At 38.9% G+C, this 18,708-nt stretch overlaps 1 long non-coding RNA gene across 2 annotated transcripts; it reads left to right on the top strand.

The window, feature by feature from the left end:
* Nucleotides 1–3,678: 3,678 nt before the first annotated feature.
* Nucleotides 3,679–18,071, top strand: LOC142408585 (uncharacterized). 2 transcript variants are annotated; one of them, XR_012775347.1, is made up of 4 exons: nucleotides 3,679–3,724; nucleotides 3,803–3,843; nucleotides 4,005–4,081; nucleotides 18,008–18,071. It is a non-coding gene; the product is annotated as an uncharacterized LOC142408585 (long non-coding RNA). The 2 variants fall into 2 exon arrangements; XR_012775346.1 differs by lacking the exon at nucleotides 18,008–18,071 and adding an exon at nucleotides 4,530–4,797.
* The last annotated feature ends 637 nt before the right edge of the window (nucleotides 18,072–18,708 follow it).

The following is an 18,708-nucleotide window of genomic DNA, read 5'->3' as shown; positions in this document are numbered from 1 at the left end:
CCAATTAATGAAATTTTCATAAGTCCCAAAGAAGATCACATCCCTAAGTCCTATATACATTTTAATGACATTTTAAGTGCCTAAATCACTTTAGAATTTGGTTCTGCGTCTTGTGAGGGTCTATGAAGTCTAAGTCCAATTGGAAACTCTGTCCACATTAGTAAGTAGCACATACCAATATAAGCAGATTAATAAAATTTATCCTGGCTTGTATCAAAAATAGCGTGGCCAGCAGGACTAGGGAAGTGATTGTGCCCCTGTACTCAGCACTGGTGAGGCCGCACCTCGAATACTGTGTTCAGTTTTGGGCCCCCCACTACAAGAGGGATATTGAGGTACTGGAGCGTGTACAGAGAAGGGCAACGAAGCTGGTGAAGGGTCTGGAGCAGAAGTCTTATGAGGAGCGGCTGAGGGAGCTGGGACTGTTTAGCCTGGAGAAAAGGAGGCTGAGGGGAGACCTCATCGCTCTCTACAACTACCTGAAAGGAGGTTGTAGAGAGGTGGGGGTCGGTCTCTTCTCCCAGGTAACAAGTGATAGGACAAGAGGAAATGGCCTCAAGTTGCGCCAGGGGAGGTTTAGACTGGATATTAGGAAATTTTTCTTCACCGAGAGGGTTATCAAGCATTGGAACAGACTGCCCAGGGAAGTGGTTGAGTCGCCATCCCTGGAGGTATTTAAAGGACGTTTGGATGAGGTACTTAGAGACATGGTGTAGTGGTGGTTTTTGGCAGTGTTAGGTTTATGGTTGGACTTGATGATCTTAAAGGTCTTTTCCAACCTATATGATTCTATGATTCTGTGATTTCAGGGGGCTTTAATGCTGGGCTAGTTCTAGACAAGCTGTGGACTGAATGCTTGTCAAAGCTCACCTTCTATTCACTTTCATTCCAAAATCCAGTTTGTGTGGGGCTCCAAGACCGGTTCATAATATGAATGAAAGCATCATAAATGGAAATGATCAGGAAATTTTCTTAAAAAGGCCACACCTGAGCTAAAAAGTTGATGTAGACTTACTCTGTGAATCTTAGAACAAAACCAGTAAGTGTATAAGTAATTGGATTCCTCTCTGCAAAGGTGGAGAATATTGATGTCCTTGCATGAAAAGTTAGTCTTAGCAAACAGATTTGGTCATCTGAAAAGTATGGTAAGATTATTTTGTAGTAGCTCACTGAAAAGCTGGATGGAAACAGTTAAAACTAACTTGAGAAGGGATATACTTGATTTGTGGAAGGTTAGCCAACTTAACAAAACAAAATACTTAGCACCTGTCCAACTTTGAAAATATTGCTTTATTCTGGGATTATTTTGGTAAATATTCCGAATCTCTCTTGGCCAAGTTCATGAGACAAAGCAATAATTTTCCATCCACTGCATTGCTCTCACATTTTCATGAATTTTCCATATGATGAAAATGAAAGAAGAAATGTCTCATTTCAATGTTACTAAGTATAAGAGTAATGAAAAACATTTATGAAATTAAATACACTTCCATGCAATAAGGTGAAAGAGAGATTAAAATTTCAAAGAACAAATATGATTGAGAGTTTCAGCCGGGTAAATATTTCAAACATCTCCTGGAATTACTAAAGCCACTAACTTCTGTGTCATTCTTTTGAATGAATTCATTTTGTCACTCTTACATTTTCCAGAGAAATATCATGGACAAATGAGAGGTGCTCTGTGAACTGATATTTCTAACCTAAATATTTTAATTTTTCCAAAATATGAAATGAACTTTCATCACTTTACGTATGAAAAAAATCCCAAAGCAAAATAGTCCATGCAACAACTGCAGATGTACAAGATTTTCTAAGCTATCTAGATTTCCTCCTTTTTTTTCTTGTGCTTTGGTAATGCTGACATCCTTAAGTAATAAATACACATGACCATTACTCAAGAGAGGTCAGCAAAAGAATTCTGGAAAAAAAAGAAGGTTCATTGTTACCCTAATAGCCTTTTCATGCCCTGAAATATTACATCAGATTTAGAAATACAGGATATAAACAACAGATATTGAAAACACCCAAATGAATTGAACAGGGTCAGAAGTTAGTAATGCAACACGAAATATCTATATGGATTTTAGATAAAAAAATTACCTCTTTGTATCTGGTTTTTATTTATTTATTTATTTTTAGGACCCTAGTTATGAGATAACTATAGTAAGTTTCTAGTATTTTCTTGCCACGTTTGCAAGTGAAAAGACATCTTAATCCACATCCTTTCCCTATCTTTGTCTCTGACTGAAAACTTAGAGCCTTGATGACTTGTACCAAATACTGTGGATGACTTGAGAGTCTTTTTAACTCTAGAAAATTAAGATACTTCTAGAGATTTTCTAGATGTTACTGCCAAAAGGATTTGTGATATCCTAATACATCCCTTCAGAGTCTGCTGGTCTGATGGATAAATTGAAGGAGGTGGGCTTATAAAAGTATATTACTCTTCTCCCAGTACTGTATATGCAGAACACCTCAGCTGTCCTTTTAGTATAAGTACTACCATGCTTATAACACACTTCCATTTACATTATTAGTATAGCTTGGCAGGAAATTTACAAGGTCCGAACCTAATGCTCCACATTACCCTGTCTAAGAAAATATTTTTAACTAAAATGTATATAGTTTTCCTTTATAATTAGTGAGAATACTCACTTTATTAATTTTACAACATTTCCTAGAAATTATTCTCATGGTGTCTCTTCCCATCCAGTTTTACATTTGTGAAGGCTTCCAGATTTGGGAGCAAGATTAATTTTTTTTTTTAATCACAGTCTTTCTATTTGTTAGCCATATTGACTCTTCTGGTATGCAGAAATGTGGGTCTCTAAACACCTGGGAAACAGACGGCTACTTATCAACAGCAAGGCTTCCTAGACTGCTTATCTATATACCTGTTATCTTGGATGCAATTTAAAATGTAAAAGAGCACATATAATTTTTGTGTTCTTCTCTGAAACCTCTGTCTTGGATTTCCCTTGAGAAATGGGAAGACTGGGAAGTGAAATGAAGATGTCTACAGATCTTACAAATTTATGGGGATTTTTTTTACTTTTTAATAAATAGTCTTTACCTCTACAGAAATGTATGGAGCTTATAAATGGCTGTTATAATGCAAAAGTTGGAGTTGGAAATCTGTTCCATTAAAGGCTGATACAACCTGACATATATCCTGAATGCTATCAATGGCTTCATAATGGCAGTACCATAGTGGGTTTTAGTGAAAAATCACTATCAATGGCATATGGAAAGTCTCTGTAGAAAAATAGTAATCTTTGACATTTTGGGGATGAACATGAACGACTCGGTGTCTGCCAAGATATTTGTACCATGGATAAAAAATAGTAGAGTGGAATGGATTATCAAAGTAGCTTCAGAAGGAATTTACAATGTATCTGAAGGAAATATCAGCAAGGAAAAAGCTTTTCTATGAGAAAATGCAGGGAAGACATAATGACTCTAATTTACATATTGAGTTTATAGACAAGAAACACATGGCAAAATGAAGCAGTGAGCAGTAGGGTATGGACTGACATACACAGGCCACGGTGAATCCCAGCAGTGGCATTGTCTTTCATGAGTAAGCAAAAATGAAGCTGGTAAACTGCAGAAAAGAGGGTTTGGAATTCCTCAGTTTTGTCTAGATTATCCTACCTGACAGAGTTTTTGAAATCTGACAGAGTCAATCAACGAATGCAGCTGAAAAAAAGAGCTTACAAAAAAGGTGAGGTATGGTTATGGGAGAGACAGTTGTATTACCAACGGGGTTCACTTCCTATTTCTTGTTTATTTTCTCCACTAGGATCCAACAGTGGCACATTCTAGAGGCTGTCCCTGCTTCAGGTGAGAACTTCAACTCGTAATAATGTCACCTTCCTACAAAAACCTACATTCAGTAATGGTCACCTCTTTCCCTGTGTTTTCCTAAAGTAGAAACTTTCTAATGTTATGCTATGTTTTTCATCTACACAGATTGCAATTAATATTGTATTTTATTATTTTAGGAAGCAGTCAGATGCCATGACAACAGTTAGCAGTGTTAGAAGCTGGACAGAAAATTATTCGACAACATCTTTGAGAGGTAACTAGAGGGGTCAAAGAGGTGGACACATTTTAATTATTTTGTAAGATCTGTCCATCTGCTCTTTTCTGTGTTGCCTAATACAAGGTATTCATATCATCCTCATTCTGGACTATGCTAGTGTAATCCAGACTCTGGAAGATGAGCATAAGCCTGAACCATTCTGGTTCATATACCTGTATCTTCTCTCCCCAGAAACCAGGGCCTAAGGAGAGTTGATGAGTCCAGGTCTCACCTCAGATCTTACCGGAGGCAGGAAAATGAACAGGGTGCACACCTGAGCCTGGAAGCTAGGAAAGCCTTTGCAGTTTAGATGGAGGCACTCAGAGTGCCTCCAATTTCTGCTGCTTTTTGCCTTCTGACAGATGACAAAAGTAATTTTCTTGTTCATGGTTTAGTCTCTATTTTATGGTTGGATTTTTTTTCCCCTTCTCGTTTGTTTTAAAAGGGTGTGACAGAACAGCAGTGAGAAAGGCTGCCTCTGCTTTTCCTGGCTGTGTCAGTCTGTGTCAGGTGGACGGGGGGAGGGAAAGGAGGAGATTACAATGTCTGCATGCAGACTGAAAGACTCCTGACAAAGCACATGGCTTGCTTGTTGCAAAGGAGCAGATCCACAGCCAAGCCTCAGAGGTCAAGGAGAGGATACATTCCTAGAGACCCGGAGGGAGACTTTGTGAAGGTTGCTGCAACCCAGGAAGGCAGTGCAAATTGCTGGACTCCAGAGCATCTGGAAGGAGGGGCTCATTCTGAAAGGAAATAGAAAATAGGGGGAAGATTTGTTTTCAAAACTTTTATTTATCTGCATCATCCAGAAGATCTGCATTTGCTCTGTTTTAAGGGGTTGTCTAAGAAAACATAGAGATTAGAATTACTTTAGTGTTTTGTTTTGGGGTATGCTCATTCTACAGATAAAATTGGTTAGTACTATCTCAAGGCTCAGACCTCCTCAGAGTCACATCAAAAGCTCATAAAGGCAAATGTTTATATATAAGCTTTCTAGGATGGAGGGCATCTCTTCCTTATTTGGAAATGACTACGGAAATATTAGTAAATTATCCCTGGTGTAATTTGTTTGGCCAGTCCTGCTGGTAGAAGGAGACAAATAGCTACTATAATGGACTAGAAACCATGGAAAAATAAGCTTGCTGTTTAAACTCTTGAAGTTGATCTAATTAGTGATGACAACTAGTCTGTAGCTAGTACAAAAGATTTAAGAGCATACTCTAATACTGTGTTCTGTTTCATTCAATTTTTTCCTGCTTTTCTATCTCTAGATGCTAAAATCAAACATTTCAGTTTTCTGAGAAAGCACCTATCATATAATACACACTGCAAGCAAAGTATATTTAAGACATCATTTATGTATAAAATATGTGGTTCAACATTACAAATTCATAGACATGTGGGCCCCCATACAGTGAGTCAAGTTCTCTGCTGTCCTATATCCTCAAGCAATCCTAGTACAATCCAGGAAAATAAATGCATAAGCTATAGGACTAAACTGTCAACAAAAGACACGTAAACTCTGTAAACTGAACATAAAGCATTATGCATTTTTTAACCCTTTTTCCTTCCAGTTTTGGGATAATTGACAGTGTTACTGAACATGAACTACAATCCAGATGCCACATGCTTTGTAGAAGCATTGTAACTTACATCCTACCTGCATGGCCTCTATCGAGCAAAGCTGCACCATGCTTTGCTTTGTTAGTATCTGTTATATTACAGCAGCAAGCTGAGATGCCAGTGGATTGGTGTAAGAGATAAATGGTTGGCAATAAGCATAATTTTGATTCTCTGATTTGCCAGATTTGATGGGACTTTGTTGAGGTGTCCGACAAAGAATGTGTGTAAATAATTTGATACTGTGAAATTATGAGATTCCTGTGATAATGATTTGGGGCTTGTGACATAACATGTCCAGACTTGCCTTCAAAAATTACTATGCAGTTCACAGTAGATTTTACAAACTGTTGTTTTCAGAAATATGTCATTTTATTTTATTATGGTGGGAAAAGGTGGGTCAGGCACTACTGACACCATTGTAAACATCTGTAAAGGTAGCTTCTCATGCTAAGAATCGGGAAAGATCTACTTACCTGCAAATGCAAGGACATGACTGTATTTGTATCAGTTTTTATAATGCAGGGATAATTATTAAAGGAAAAATATTGATATTGTTGCTGGGGATGATCCAAAGTTTGGCAGATTGATGCTTCTGAGAATTCTTTCACTGTCGGCATCATAGTATCTCTGACTATTTTACTCACAAGTAGTAAGCTGCTTACACAATCTAATTTGCCAAAAGTTACTTAGCCAAGAGAAGTGTCAAAATCTTTTTAAGATAAAGACATCTGCTTCTGCATTAGAACAGCAGGGAAAGCAAATGCTGATGTAGTTTTCAAAATAGTGAACATGAAAAGTAGGAGATGCAACAGGAAAGAAATAAGCAGAGTATTGGTAACTATCAAAGGTATGTTAAAAGGAGAAGTCCCAGAGAAACACTTCAGGACTTCCAGAAAAGGTAGAGGATCCACACTTGAAAAAAGGTAAAAGACTTTTTCTTTATATCATACTACAGTGTGCTATAAACATAGCACTTGATGAAACAGGGTACCCTTGGCAAATATGATGACAAAACTAAATCAGCAGCGTGGCCAACAAGACAAACAATGAATCTGCTCTCCAGGCAGACCTTCATAATCTTGAGGAGGCAGGCAACATCACAAACTTCAACAAGGAGTCCATAGTTCTGCCCCTGGGGCAAAATAACCCCACACGTCAACTCAGGATGGGAACTGACTGGCTCAATAGCAGCAACACTGAAAAGAACCTGGGGATTACTATGGATGCCAAGCTGAATGAGAGCAAGCAGTGTGCTCTCATCATGAAGAAAGCAAAATGCATACAGGGCTACGTCAGGAGTTGCAAGGACAGCAGACTGAGGGAAGTTGTTATGCCCTGTACTCACCATTGGTGAGGCCACACTGAATACTGTATTCAGTTCTGAGATTCCCAAATCAAGAGGGATGTTGAGAGACTGGAGACAGGGTCCAGTGGAAGGCTATCGAGACAAGCTAGACTAAAGCACATGACACATGAGGAGAAACTGAGGCATCTAAGCTTGTTTAGTCTAGTGAAGAGGAGGCCAAGGGCAATCTAATAGCAGCCTGCAATCACTTGAAGCATGCTTCCTGTCAAAGACAGCAAAGCCAAAACCCTGCTTGGTAATGGCAGATGATGTAGTAAGGGACAACAGCCCCAGATTGCACCTTGGGAGGTCCAGCTGGAGGAGGAAAAACTTTTCCACAAGGAGTGTGGTGTGGCACTGGAACTGGTTACCCACAGAGGTGGTGGCAATCTCCACCTTTGGTGCTTTTCACAACTCAGCCAGACAAAGGCAAAGCTGGCCTGACCTAGTTAGGTGACAGCCGTGCTTTGAATAAGAAGTTGGACAAGAGATCTCCAGAGGGCCCTCCCAACTGCTGTTTCTATGATGCTATAAAATAAATTGATTAAAAATTATTCGCAAAACATTTAGGAATAAATGTTTGTGCTTACCACATAGATTTACTGAGTCAAAATTATCACTAGAGAACATGATTTTACATTCTATATACATCCAAGATTAGTGTTTAGTTTCCATTGCTTTTTTTTTGAGCATTTCATTACAGAATATTAGGCCTGTTATTTAGATGAGTAAATCAATGCTTTTAAATTTCTGATTTTGACTGTCCTGGCTTTTTCTATTACAGCGATCCTAGAGACTGTTAGAAATGTGTCATATTATAATGATCATATAGGGCTATTACTGTTCATATAGCAAACTAAATGTGGGGACTGAGAAAGAGAAGAATGTAAATGGTCACTGAAGTCTTTCCTCAGTTCTGTGCTTATTCACACTCAGTTTTAAGGGAAACTGTAATACTTTAATGCAATTTTTTTTTCTAATAATGCATTTTATTTGTAATTGTAAAATGTTGTCCCAACAACCGCTAGAACAGTTTCTCAGAACCCATAACTGATAATGTATTCAGTAAACTGCATTGTAACTTTGAAGAACAGGTTAGGACAAGAACCTGTTGTTAGGACAAGAACCTGTCCTTTGAAGAACAGGTTAGGACATCTTTTCTTAATTGAATCTGCAAACAGAATTCAGGGTCGTTAATTAAAATGTGGTCTGGGCAATGGCTTTTCTATTGACAAAAGAAATTACAGTATGAGCTTTACATCTTTTAAATAGGACAGGTCAGATTCTGATTATGTTCATGTTGGCATAATCATAGAGTGTTTCTGTTGATGCTAATTCATATTTATACCAGTGTTTCAGAATTAAAAATCCATTCAAGCATTTCTAGCAATACAGTGCCTCCTAGCATGATACTTGACATTGATTTAGTTTTAGAGGTAAAAGAAGTAAACGAACAGTACAGCTTCCTGAAATATAAATGGATATCAATTTATCCTTAATTTGTAGTTAATGCAAGAATATAATGGAGAAAACTTAAATTTGTCATCTCTTTGTTGAGTTCACTTTTTCACTGTAATAACTGATAAATAAAATTCACACTCAGGCACTTACGATTATTAATGATGCAGGGATCTGAAACAGCAGTAACAATTACAAGAAATTATACAACCCATTATTTAAACAGCAACTTTCTTCAATTTCAAAATAGTAAACTTTTTTTTATATAATTTCACTTTCTGCAATACTGGCAAAAACACTGATTTAGAAAAAATTTGTTCTTTCCTTTCACATTCCCGAGTTTTGTTGAGAACCAAAGGGTGAATAGAACATTCTATTTCATTCGTTATTTCTGGAGAAGAGCAAGTTTTTTGTTGTAGACAAGAGATACTGGCCTGTGGTCAGAAACAATAATGTCCTATATATAATAGTCTTGTTTCTTCTGCTCTGTACTGCTTTTAAGACATTTTGTGCTCTTGGGTATGTATGTCATGAAAGCTATTTTTTTTTCTGCTGTCAGAGTTGGTAATTCTGTCAACAGTTTCTTTCTGTGCATTGAGTCATATATATAGCCAAGTTATAAAACAATTATTTATATGTGCAGCACAACGTCTCTGTGATAACCTCCCAATTCCAAATGTCTTAAATGAGGATGGCTGACTATTTGATTCCTTCAGCATAATGATAGGAGTATTGTTAATTAGGAATATCCATTTCATAGGGATTGACTTCACAACATTTATAAAATGCTGTAAAAAAAAGCCTTGTAATATTACTTATTGTGAGGAGGAGAGGAGCCACAAAAGACTTGAAGTTTCCCATAATAAACTCTGTGGGCATGCATTTAGTTCTCTACAGTATTATTTGTGTTTCATCCAGAGATCCTCCACAGGCACATGAACACCTCTGTGGAAGCTGCTGTCATTGATCAACGTGCAGAGATAGCTGCATGGAGCTTTTCTCAGAACTCACAAGCAACATAACTGTGTTTGCATGACCCTGTTTCTGAATTAATAGATCCCATCCCTCAGTCAATTAATTAGCTCCATGTTCACCATGTTCATTTAACTTTAGTATCTCTGTTTTCAGAGAGAGATTGGTTGGTGCTAACTCAGGGAGTTCTGCACTGAATTCTGTTGTATGGCATAGACATGTGTTCATGTCATCCATAGAAATCAGCCCTACATCACCCTCCTTTACAAACCTTAATTTTGCAATTACATTCCCAGTATTACTTATGAAAGAGAAATCCCAGATGTGGAGAGAGCCTATAAGATTATTAGACAGGTGAAAGTTTTTGCTGTTACCTGAAGCATTGGAATAAGATCAGAAACAAATTTTCTTCATAAAATCATAAGATCATAAGATCATAGGATAGTTCCAGTTATAAGGGACCTCAGGATGTCTCTAGTCCAATCTCCTACTCAAAGCAGGGTCAGCTTTGAGATCAGATCAGGTTGCTCCGGGCTTTATGTAGTCTCATCTTAAAGCCTCCAAGGAAGGAGACTGCACTGCATCTTTGGGCCAACTGCTCCACCACTTGACTCTTACGATAGTGAAAATGTTTTTCCTTATATCCTTATTTCCATTTGAACGTCTTTTGCTTCAATTTATGCCCATTGTCACTCATCCTCCCAACATTCAGCGCAGTGAAGAGTCTAGCTCCATCTTCTTGATGACCTCCTTATAGGCACTGGAAGGCTGCTATTGGGTTCCCTTGAAAGCCTTCCCTTCTCCAGGCTGAACAAAACTTGGTGGTTATCCGCTGAACTAACTCGAGCTTATCAATGTCTTTCCTGTATGGAGGTTAAGGGGGGGCACAATACTGGATACAAAATTCTAGATGAGGTCTAATGAACGCTGAAATGCAATACTGCAAGTGCCTGAGGTCTTTACTATATCGAAGGTCTTCTTATGCTCTCGAATGATATTACCTTTTTTTTAATCAGCTGACATTAAATTGGAAATTCCTAGTTTTTCTTAGTGTGATTAGATTCAATTTATAACGAAGCTAAGGAATGATGACAGAATTACCTTGAATGTTTGCAAGGATGGGGCCTCCACTACCTCTCTGGGCAACCTGTGCCAGTGGCTCACCACCCTTATTGTAAAACATTTCTGTCTTAAATCCAGTCTAAATCTGCCCTCCCTTAGTTTAAAACCATTACTCCTTGTCCTGTCACAAAAGGCCTTGCTAAAATGTCTGTCCCCATCTTTCCTATAGGCCCCCTTTAAGTACAGGAAGGCTGCTATAAGATCTCCCCAGAGCCTTCTCTTCTCCAGGCTGAACAACCCCAACTCTCTCTCTCAGCCTGTCCTCATAGGAGAAGTGCTCCAGCCCTCAGATCATTTTCATGGCCCTCCTCTGGACTCGCTCCAACAGCTCCATGTCCTTCTTGTGCTGAGGGCTCCAGAGCTGGACGCAGTACTCCAGGTGAGGTCTCACCAGGGCAGAGTAGAGGGGCAGAATCACCTCCCTCGACCTGCTGGCCACGCTGCTTTTGATGCAGCCCAGGATACGGTTGGTCTTCTGGCCTGCGAGTGCACATTGCTGGCTCATGTCCAGCTTTTCGTCCATCAGTACCCCCAAGTCCTTTTCCGCAGGGCTGCTCTCAATCACATCATCCCCCAGCCTGTATTGAAACTGAGGATTGCCTCCACCCAGGTGTAGCACCCTGCACTTGGCCTTGTTGAACCTCATAAGGTTCTCACAGGCCCACTTCTCCAGCTTGTCCAGGTCCCTCTGGATGACATCCTGTCCTTCTGGTGTGTCAACTGCACCACTCAGCTTGGTGTCATCTGCAAACTTGGTGAGGGTGCACTCGATCTTGCTGTCAATGTCATTGATGAAAACATTGAACAGCACTGGTCCCAGTACAGACCCCTGAGGGACACCACTTGTCACTGATCTCCATCTGGATATTGAGCCATTGACTCCCACTCTCTGGATGTGACCATCCAACCAATTCCTTATCCACTGAACAATCCACCCATCAAATCCGTATCTCACCAATTTAGAGAGGAGGATGTTGTGGGGGACCACGTCAAAGGCTTTACAGAAGTCCAGATAGATGACATCCATTGCTTTTCTCTTGTCCACTGATGTGGTAACTCCCTCGTAGAAAGCCACTAGGTTGGTCAGGCAGGACTTGCCCTTGGTGAAGCCATGTTGGCTGTCCCGAATCACCTCCCTGTCCTCCATGTGCTCTAGCATAGCTTCTAGGAGGATCTGTTCCATGATCTTCCCAGGCACAGAGGTGAGGCTGACAGGTCAGTAGTTCCCAGGGTCATCCTTTCTACCCTTTTTAAAGATGGGCACAATGTTTCCCTTCTTCCAGTCACCAGGGACCTCATCTGACTGCCATGACTTTTCATATATCATGGAGAGTGGCTTGGCAGCTACATCAGCCAATTCCCTCAGGACTCTGGGATGCATCTCATCAGGTCCCATAGACTTATATATGTTCAGGTTCCACAGGTGGTCACAAACCTGATCTTCCCTTACATTGGGAGGGGCTTTACCCCTCTGGTCCCCAACATGTCGTCCATTGACTCGGGAGGGGTGAGGAGAGCAGTTGCCAGAGAAGACTGAAGCAAAAAAGTTGTTGAGTACCTCAGCCTTCTCCTCGTCTGTTGATACTAGGTCATACATATGTAAAGAGGAAAGTTGTACTGATTTTCCTATATAATTTCCATGGGGGAAGGTAAAAAATACATCCTGGTCCCAAAAACGTGGTTCCACTCTGACAGCGGACCACAACTCCTCATTCCAATGCTACCCTTAAGTCTGCATTGGCTCCTCGCCCATACTGGGGTGGGAAGAAGATACTGTGCTATGGTGGCAAATAATGGATCTTTTACTGAATTAGAGCTATGTGCAGACTGTGATATATGGATGAACTTCCCAGAAAAGATCAATCCATTTTTTACAGTAGCTCATTATTCACATGAATTAAAGATGTAACTCCACAGCTATCATGTAATATATTTAAAACCTTTGAAAAAAATACAAGAGAAATCAACAAAAATGACTGTGAAGCAGGAAATAATATAAGCAAAGAGTGGCCTTGATAGTGACTACTTTAGAAATATAATTTGGTGGTCTTCTACAGTGTTGCCAGAGAGATAAAGGGCTGACTTTTCTCCAGGGAAAAGAAAGCATCAAATTGGTCTCAAAAAGTCAACACTTTGAAAAGTAGCCTTTGTAGTGGTATGAGTAGAATTATTTAGTGTTTAAATCTTTCTCCAGTGGAAATTCAATGGCAAACAAGAAGTACAAATGTTAATGGTACAGGTTCATTCCACTGTACAAAAGAAGTGAAAGATATAACAGGAAGATTGGATTTGTTGGAAGACGCAATCCATATTTTCCACAAAATGAGAACTAATTTTTTTTCTTTTAATTATCCTGCTGTAGTTTTGTCCCCTTAGGGGACAAAGGCACTTTCCTTAGGCAGTTTTCAGTTCTCTTCTTCCTCAACTTTTGTATAGACAGCTATCTTAAATATTCCCTATGATGTAATAGAAAACTATTGAATTTATTAACAAGTGAGGGTTAGAAATAAAGACAATTCCATTAGAAACAAAAGGATGTGAGAAGGATAAAGTCCAACAAAAAAACCCCCAAATCTCTTCACATTGGAAACAGTGGAAAAAAACCCTAAAACTGATATGTTAAACAAGTACAGTAAACTTGAAAACTACCATATTGGAATGACCATAGGAATTTCTACACAGGCTGTATACTCAATCCTACTAAAGAATGACAGAATGAAGTAATATGGTAATTAAAACACTTTTTTCTTACATTGTGTGTGTGCACAATACCACAAAAATATCCTGTCTTGTACTGTAATGAAGCTGTAGTACAATACACGTTAGATTCTCTTCAGAGCAATTTTTGTTTCAGTTAGAGGTTTTCCTGCAAATATCCAAAGTGAATTTAAAAGCAGGGATTCCTGCAAGTGACCAACTTGGGTCTGCAAGATTTGCCTTCAGCATCTTCTAAATACTCAGCTTGTTTCAGAGTTCTGCTAAGTCCTGCATGCTATACAGTCCAGTGAGCTAATACTGCTGGTGCAGGCACTCCACAGATAAGCACAGTGCTCTGAAAGCTGACCCTCAACCCACAGCTCAGAACATAAGACTGATGAACAGGTCAAAGAAGCTAGGTTTTTTCCTCAGCTCTGTGGGGTTTTGGTGCATAGAAAGATAGCATGAATGCCTGTTCCAACATCCTATCGCAAGACCTTTTGGAAATAAAAAGAGGCAGTGGCAGTAACAGCTGGCTGTTGCAGGTATGCAGTGGTCTGAATGACTGAAGTCCAGGATAAAGGAGCTGCCTGAGTGCATAGGCCTTGTGAGTCTGCTTCATACTTATCATAAGCATTAGCCATAGTACGGGAAGGAGGCCCCTGATTTGTGATTTAGCTGCTGAGTCGGTGGAGAGTATTTAAATGCTTTGTTTCCAGTTGAGTTCCTTGTTGCCAAGATAATTCTTCTTTACTCATAAAGGATATTACAAGATTTCATGCTTTCTGCTACAGATGAATTGGATAGATAACCTTGATGGTTAGGTCATTGGGATGTTCCAACTGCTGAGCACTTGTGAGAGCCAAGAACAACCAGCTGTGCATATTATGCCTGAAGGACTGTGGTGGAACAGGAGAAAATGGCTTTGACCTTACTAACAGTAGTGGATTTCTGAAGGATGCTTATAGAGTGGAAGACAGCTTCTGTGTTAATATGATAAATGATAGATTAGGAAACCAAAAGTGCTGGTGAAGGTGGCTATGTAGAAAAGTCAAACGCCTTAGGTACTAGAGAGCTCAGCAAACTGGAATAGCCAAAGAACTCCCAGGCAACGGGTGCACTGACAGATACAATCCCTAGTCTCACTAACCTATGTGTAATCTATGGTTACATTGCCACTTTCATGTAAATTGAACCCTGTATTGCCACTGACATGGGTGTTCCCATCTTCTGCTCTGTTGGGAGCTGCTGTTTTTGGTGTGTTTCTTGTGTCAAAGTTAGTCAAATGAAGGAACTAATTTGACTGAAAGCTAACTTAGAAAGATTCACTATTAGCTGGGTCGTTCTTCAGTTTGTCTCACTGCCTAGCCACCTTTTACTGGTGTAAAGGAGATGAAAATAAGAAGCTGGGATGCAGAAAAGGGCGGGATTCTAGGATCTTCTTGCAAATTCTTTTGGAAAACAGAAAAGATGATATAGTTGCTATTGTTGCACAGTTTGGGTGAACCTAAGCTGTGGGCAGGGGAAGCAGCCCAAAGAGAAGCATAGTCTCTGGTCACTGTCATAGGGGACCTTGATTTGATTATCTAGTGCTGGCCTACATATTAGGTTTTTCAGTACTAGAAGTGACTTAAATACAGATGACAGAAGAATACAGAACATGACAGAAGAGCTTTTTGTTGCTAATCAGTGTCATTGTGGTCAATAAAACTGGGATTTTTCCTTATCCTTTTCCTTATCTTGGCTTGAATTCTCAGTGAGCCTTGAATTAAAATAAAAAAAAACAACAACAAATCACCCCCCTCCCCCCCCGCCAACCCCAAACCCAAGACCCTTACAAAGGAATTTCTAAACTCAAAATACAGAGTGAATTTGCAATTCCCTACTAGCAGGTTGAACCTTGATTATAGTCATCAGTGGGAACCTCTGATGAAGTCCACTTGGCTTCAGATTCAGCAAAAGATAGAGATGCCTGAATCAGTTACTTATGTGTAGGTGCTTACATGAGAGCTAGGTGTCTGGTCAATGGAGAGCTTATCAATATAGTTAGTGGAGAACAGAGAGCTACTCCTCAGTTATTCATTTGGTCAAATATACGTATGGATTAAAGGGTGAGCTGAACAGTTCTCTAGATTCTACCAATTATAATGACTAGACCTCTATTATATATATATAGTGCCAGTTTACATATCTAGTTCATATATATAGACTCATTTTAGGTACCTTAATCTGCAAACTAAATTTTTATCCCAAAAGGTAAATAGAGATTAAAGCTACCTTCACTACTGTTGTACCATCCAATATTGGGAATGCTTTATTCTCCTATGTAAATGCTTTATTTTATAAATGCTTCCAAACCAACACCTCAATTTCTCCATGATAAAATATTCTGCTGCTTGCCACTCTGCTACTGAGATTTTACAACTTAGAGCTCAGAGGCTTTTGACTGAATGTAAACCTTTTGGCATTGCTGAGTGTCCATAATCGTATGTGTATCCATGGTAACTACAGGAGAGAAAGTATGGGTGTATAATCCTTCTTAAGTAATAGAATGTTATGTTTTCCTTGGTAGACAAAGAGATACTAGCTAGTCATAAGCATATTAAACAGCTTGTGAATATCAAAGTTGCATATATACTCCTTACCAGCAAAATGGAAATCGTTTTAGTAAAATTTTGATGTGTGGTAATAGTTCAGGAATATAGATATAAAATTTCTGGAGCTTCTGTTTTGAATAAAGGTGGGCAAACTAACTTCAAATCAATCGTTTTAGTTAAATCTCCTTTCTCTTAATCTTACAGTTTAATAGAAGGGTCATAACTAATCGTGCCAATCTTGTTGTTTACCAGAGAAAGAGCTAAATTATTCTCTGACTAATGAAAATGGAATTTACACTCTTTTAATGTGCTGTATTCCTGTGTGATAGCCTAAACATGTTCATGTAACTGTTTTCGCATGGTGTAAATGATTCAAGAATCAACATGATATTGATTGTACTGCTATATTTTTAAGTAGGGCTTTTTTCCTTCTTTTTTTGTTTTATTAATTATTTTTGGTTAGCAAAAATGCAGAATATTTTAGACAGTTATGACTGTTATTTAAAACCCAAAAATATCTGGACACCATTTTTGTTTTAAACTTTTCAGCTTTCATCCTGTGAATCTTGGTAAAGCCTGCAGGAACTGTAAGACAGTTTTATTGACATGAAACAGCAGAAGTTGCACACTTCTGCAAGTAAAATTAAACACAAGGCACACTTTGGCACTGATGCTTAAGTAAAAAAAGCTTTGTATGCCTACTCCCTCAAGCATTAGGGGTCTATAGAGGTATGCATACGGATAGAAAATAGGTGTACCTGAAGAGACACAAACTTGAAAAACAAAAGCTATTTTGTTGTAAAAGAGAAAGAAAAATGTCCAATTTTATATACAGGTAAAATGGTTTCTAAATGGAAGAATTTTTTTCCAGTCTTCCATGAGTTTCCAGCTGCTTTCTAATGGGACATACAAACTGAAGAAGGAATGCAAGCATAGGTTCTGATCCCACAGCAAATTTTTTCTCCAACTGCTGGCCCACAGAAATTTGGCAACTGTGGCTTCCCAGCCATGAAAGTAATCCATTGAGTGGAAATCTGTTTTTCTTTCTGTGTTTTTTTTTTCTTCCCATCTATGAGATACTAAATTTGGTGTTTTGATATCCTTCACAATGTCAGAGACTGATTATGCTTAGCACATTTTCTATTTGAAGAAATAAGACTGGATGTCCTCAAGTTAGTATTTTCTGACAACATTGCTAGGTACGTTTTTGTCTGTTTTCCCCCTTCTTCAGCCATGGGGGTGAGGAGGCAGGGAGAGGAGAGAAGATAGTTAAATAAAATTTACAGTCGCTGTATTTTGCCAACAATTTAATTATGAATCCAACAAACATAAGAACAAGGCTGTAGGTCCTGAAGATTTTAATCCTTCCTGAGAAATCTGTACTGGTAGAGCCCTCGTTGTAAACAGGAAAAGGTCCTGTGTAGGAATCATAAGGAAGAAAACCTCCATTCTGGACAAGGATCAGAGAACAAGAATAAGGACTATAATCCAGTTTTCCTGTACATATCTGCAGCCTTTGAGGAAAGAATCCCTCTTCGTTTTTTCAAACTAAAATGCTTCAAAGTCTCTCATTCCCACACTGGTAAGGTAGGAAAGTAAAAGATCTAAACACAGGTGTATTCCATTAACTGCATATCTGATGAAGAGTATGATAACCTCAAGAAATTGCAGTAATGGAGCTCTAGAAGAAGCATAAACTGATTACACAGAATTGTAGAACTGGAAAGCCTCTTGGATGCTCAGTACAAAGCGTCACGCACTCCTATTATTCCAAGGGAGAATCAACTATAACTTCTGCGATTTTTGGTATTTGTTTGTCTACTCTGTACTTAGAAACCTCAAATGACTTCCCAAGTTAATGACTTCCAAAGATTCAGTTTCTTTTATAATTTAGTAAGTTTTTCTTATAATAGCTGTGCCAAATTATGCAGCCTGCATGTATTGTCCTGTTCCTGGACACATTCATAACATGTAGTCATGCAACCAGAATGATCTAGTCTGGTGATGTGCCTTTTGGCAGTAATTTTTCTTCGAGAGGAAAAGGCTAGTCTGATATATTAAATAATTCTGTGCTGGATCCACAGCTAATTGCTTTGTTCTCATTTTCAGTGTTGTCCTGGAAGTGTCACAGTATGTTTCAACGTGTGAAGTTAGCTGGTTCAGTAATTGTGACAATAAACAACAAAACCGACTGAAGTTTAAAGCTACTTAGTAATAAATAAGTAAGCCTTAAGTAATTTTAACAGTGCTCTGAGCAATATACTTTAAAACTTGTGGGACTTTTGTATAGTTCTTCTAGAGGGCTGCATGGGCTGGAAAGATCACCCACTTCTGATGTAAGTAGACTCAACTCTCTAAGGAACCTGTGGATCTGGAATTCTGTGCATAGGAGGGAGTGAGCTGGATGTAATTCAAATATCATCCTTCAACAATCACTCGAAGAACTGGTATAAAAGTATTCATGAAGTCTCTTTGCTCTTTTTCTTAGTGGAGTCTGGCTCCTGGAACAGAAATAAATTACAGAAAACATTGCATTAACATAGGATGGAGGAAGGGGCCTTGGAAGCAAAGGGCATGTCCATGTCTAGATGGCTTAACCTGCTTTAGAATTCCCATAATCTATCCAGATATACAGGAATTGTGGTTATGGGTGCTGAATCCATCTATGTTGAAACTTGCAATTGATTCCATTTTGCCAGGGGAATAATCAATGGAAATTCCATTCAGACATCCCAGTTTATTCATCTCTTGGCTTTTCTTGTTGATTTACTATGGGGTGGGGGGCAGAAGGGAAGGATAAGTTTCCACAA

This window comes from Mycteria americana, chromosome 4, assembly GCF_035582795.1.
Source record: "Mycteria americana isolate JAX WOST 10 ecotype Jacksonville Zoo and Gardens chromosome 4, USCA_MyAme_1.0, whole genome shotgun sequence".
Taxonomy (NCBI): Eukaryota; Metazoa; Chordata; class Aves; order Ciconiiformes; family Ciconiidae; genus Mycteria; species Mycteria americana.
Note: the sequence above shows the minus strand (reverse complement) of the source record. Positions and strands in the feature narration are given on the sequence as shown.